Below are 4,175 nucleotides of genomic sequence, written 5' to 3'. Positions count from 1 at the left end.
ACTATGAACATAATATACAGATGGCTATTACTATAAACTAAAATTTACAGAAGGATATGTGCTGTAACAAATATGAACTGCATTTGACTCCAGAGTAGAAAAAATAAGCTACATATACACTGTGCTGGTTGCTTAAAAAACCATGCATTTCTTCCATTTATGCAGTTAAATGCCAGTTCTGTATGTTCAATTCCGTTCCCATCTACCAAACTATGCTGGTGTTTTTTTTTTGTTTTTTTTTTTGTTTGTTTTTTTTGGTGAAAGTCTGTTTTCTCTTTGCCTGCCACAGTAGGTATTATCAGTGTTGGCACCTTCTGGATCCAGTTCAGGTCCATTACCTGTTTAGCCAGGTTAACTAGTTATCAAAGTTTGACATGTTAGCCAGTGTTGGTGATGTTCCCAATATCATTCCCAATAATATTTATTGAAAATAAACTGAGAATCAGAGAAATTATTGATTTAGGCTTGAACATGATGCCTAAATAAGAATTCATGCTCAGTCTGATGGACTACCATGCTGAGTGAGACCTCATGGATGGTTCAGAGGTCATAATATATGTTAGTCCATGTTCTCACTAACCTACTAGGTATTTCATGTGTATTTTTTTTAACACCTGCCTACCTGTGCAAACATGACAAAGTAAGAAGTAAAAAAACAATTACATAACTATAGGAAAATCAAGAACAACAGAACAACTGCACTGTTTTGCTAGTTTTTTGGCACAAAATTAATGCATGTCCAACCTACCAAGTCAAATTAGCATGTGCAGTGCGATTCTTCTATATGCTTTTGCTTCATCATTTATTTAGCTTATAGTATTGTAAAAAGGCTCAAATGTTTGACTTTTGTTTACAGGGTTGGTTGTTTGCAACAATAAGTGACAGTTATATTTTTATACTGTCGCTGTTTAAACCAGGGTTATTTGATGCAGTTGAAGTGAAAGCTGTGTGCAGGATTCAGTACAGAACACCAACCACTCACAATAGTTTCATCAGTTAAATATCTGAGGGCTGCAACATTGACCACGAAACAAAACAAACAACTTCATCTGCCAATATCATCTATAAAACTATATCTCTAATGCTACTTTACTATACAGCTGTAAAGTATCAGGATGCCTCAAGATAGCCTGCCTTAACAAGTCATGTATGGACATCCTCATCTGAGTCACTGATACACAATGGGTCAGAAGACGTGCTATAAAGACCAGCATCACTGACGAAATGTCAATTGTCAGTTTGTCAGTCACGGATTTGACTTTATAGCCATCAAACAATATACTGTTAATAAGCAGGAATGTCATCCTTGGGTGTGATGGACTATCATAATGAACAACATAAGCATTGGCATCTCTGTAGATTTTCATTCTAGTTTTGCATAATCCATTTACTCAGGAGCAGTGTACGTTAGAACGTAACAAATTTTAAATATGGCTCATTGAATATCGGCTCTATGGTTTGGCTTTCACTAGTCACGAGTGAAATTTTAGATTTTTAGGGCTACGCATTAGCTTATTTTTCATCAATCGGTTAAAATGACATGCATGTATGTTACGGAAATATTTTGGGTTCCAAAAACATCAAAAGGATTGTTTGTTGAATTGGTCATCCATACATCAGCTTCACCAATCTACAACATCACAGATTGGAAACGTCATTTAAATTCAGATCACACTGCAGGCAGTATCTTGAATTTTTTTTAAAACATGTTGCAGGAGGCAGGAGTGGGGCATCAACAAAGACAGTGTGGTCAGGGTTACTACATGCTACTAAGACATCATCTTTCCCTGAAAGTGGTTTGGGCAATTTGGCTACAACTTGATTAGGACTGAAGCTCTTAAAAAAAAAAAAAAAAAAGAGGACGGACGCTGTCAACATTTTGTGAAGGGATTTTTGAAAAGCTGGAATAAAAGAAGAGAGCACAGAAATAAACATGAGGCCTTGAACATGCCTTAGAGATTGCTCATTCATGATGTAGTCACTAGATGGGTATCGACACTGAAAGAGCTTTATTGAACAACGGGAGGCATGCTGTGCTGCACTAGCAACTGAGAGAGGTTATCGGATACAGATATTATGGTCACTGAGCAAGTCCTAAGAATCTTTGAACCACTCAGTGCTTTTACAGATCCTTTGGCTTCAGAAAGCAGAGTAAGCCTTGATGCTCTCTCCGTCGTCTCGGACATTCTTGAGGTAATAAGTGAAGACCGTGCCCTCACAATAGACTTGAAGAGGTTAATGAAATCAGACCTTGAGTCCAGGTACACTGATGTTACATCAAAGGTGATGGAATTGACAAGCTTTGTTGCTCCTCAGATTAAGGAGAGCTTTTCTGATGACCTTGAGGCCACAGTAAGTTGCTACATTGAGGATGCCTCAAAATGGACAGAGATGACGACACTGAGTAAGAAAGGTACGAAGACATAGCAAACCAGCACAACCTCACTCCATACCTCTAAAAAAACCACCAAATCTTGACAGACCTGCTCAAGAAAATCACCTCCACAAGGCAACAAACTTCATCAGTTACCTCAGCATGAAAATGTCATATTGTCACATGTCAAAGTGCAGGGGTTTTTATTTCATATTATTCTGTTTGCACAGCTCTCTGTAGCCCTAGACATTTTGAATTCTTGCAATCTCTGCTATACTGTGTGGATTCTTATATCTGCACATATAACTGTCCCACTTGCTGCTGTGAATCTATTTCTTGCTTTGAACGAGTGAGGAAATGCTGACTGTGACAGAGTTTGTGTTTTTGTCTCTTTTTTTTGTGACACAAAAAAGATGATGTGCGTGCACATACATGGATGTGCTGGTGTAGGGTACGTTTGGTTTCAGTACACATTTTTCCTCCACATCAGGATTGCCACATAACGGAAGCCACGATGCTTCCAAACTCAAAGCCACTGCTACTTTCCCCAAATCTACTCTGAATGTATGTTTTCTCACTGGCTCTTTAAAACAGTGTGCCTAGAAGTGTGCTTTCAAAGCCTTGTAGCCTCTCCTGATACAAGTAACTGTTTTCCAGAAACATGTTAAAAAAAACTTCTGTAAGTGATGTTACATTACTGATCTTCCTATGTATCGCTAATGCATCACTGCAATGCTCTTTTAACAAAGATCTCTGTGGCATCAATCCCCTTATCATATTAACTCTGGGCCTGTTTATTGAACACCCTGCTACCATTGTTTACCTTCACCAAATGCTCATTAGGCTGAAGGCCAAATGCTTGTCAACTTCTGACACTATTAACAGGATAGTCAGTTGAGGCCACCGCCAAGAGCATCAATTGAGAGCCTTCTTTTGTGTGAAGATCTCGGCTTCTCTACAATCTTTTTCCCATGCATTGTGATGCTGTTATCCTCCTTCCGGCAAGCGGCACCTTCCTGCAATGGATCTATGGACTGGTTGCGGCCCACAATAACAAAGAGTAGGAAATCTGTTGCCCTTTAGAGAAAAAGCAGATGAATTACAACGAGTATAGTGCAGTGCAGAAGGAGGACAGCGTCTGTCCCTCCCCTGGCCTCTTGCAGGACGTTACTGAAGACTTGGCAATGTTGAGGGACAAGGATTTGAGAGTCAAGTATCTGTGAATGGGAAGCGTTGGTGGTCTGGGTCCAGCTCCTCAGAAAACAAGTAGAAGAATCTGTCAGACAGAATCCTGTGGATGTGCATGGCTCTCTCCCTCTTTCATCTAGCAAGCTCCAGGCAGCTAAGCTAGCAGTTTCCTGATATTCAGTATGCACCCAAAGTGCTTGGAATGACAACGAATCTATTCATGGCAAAAGTAGAGGCAAGGGCTGTGGATCTGCTCAGCTCCCCCCTAGAAGTGTAAACGAGGGGGGCACTTTCTCCAATGTATAATAGAGCAGAAAAGGGTTTGCAAAGAAGGAAAGGAGGTAAGGGAATGGATGAGGGAGGGAATGTGAGAGAGGGAGTGTGGGTTGCAGGAGGGTGGGGGAGAGAGAGAGACAGAGAGAGAGAACACTTCCACGGCGAATGATTGAGAGAGGCGGAGAGGAAGCAAAACTCCCTCAAATGAAATGAGGTGAAAATAATTCAGGCATTAATCAAGCCTAGCCGAAAGGAGGGTCCCCGCCCCCCTTCTCGTGCACGCGCCCTCTGTGAAAGCGAATGGAAAGGTGAATGAGTAGCTCGAGATCGGAACCTA

This window comes from Tachysurus vachellii, chromosome 7 (genome assembly GCF_030014155.1).
Source record: "Tachysurus vachellii isolate PV-2020 chromosome 7, HZAU_Pvac_v1, whole genome shotgun sequence".
NCBI lineage: Eukaryota > Metazoa > Chordata > Actinopteri > Siluriformes > Bagridae > Tachysurus > Tachysurus vachellii.
Note: the sequence above shows the minus strand (reverse complement) of the source record.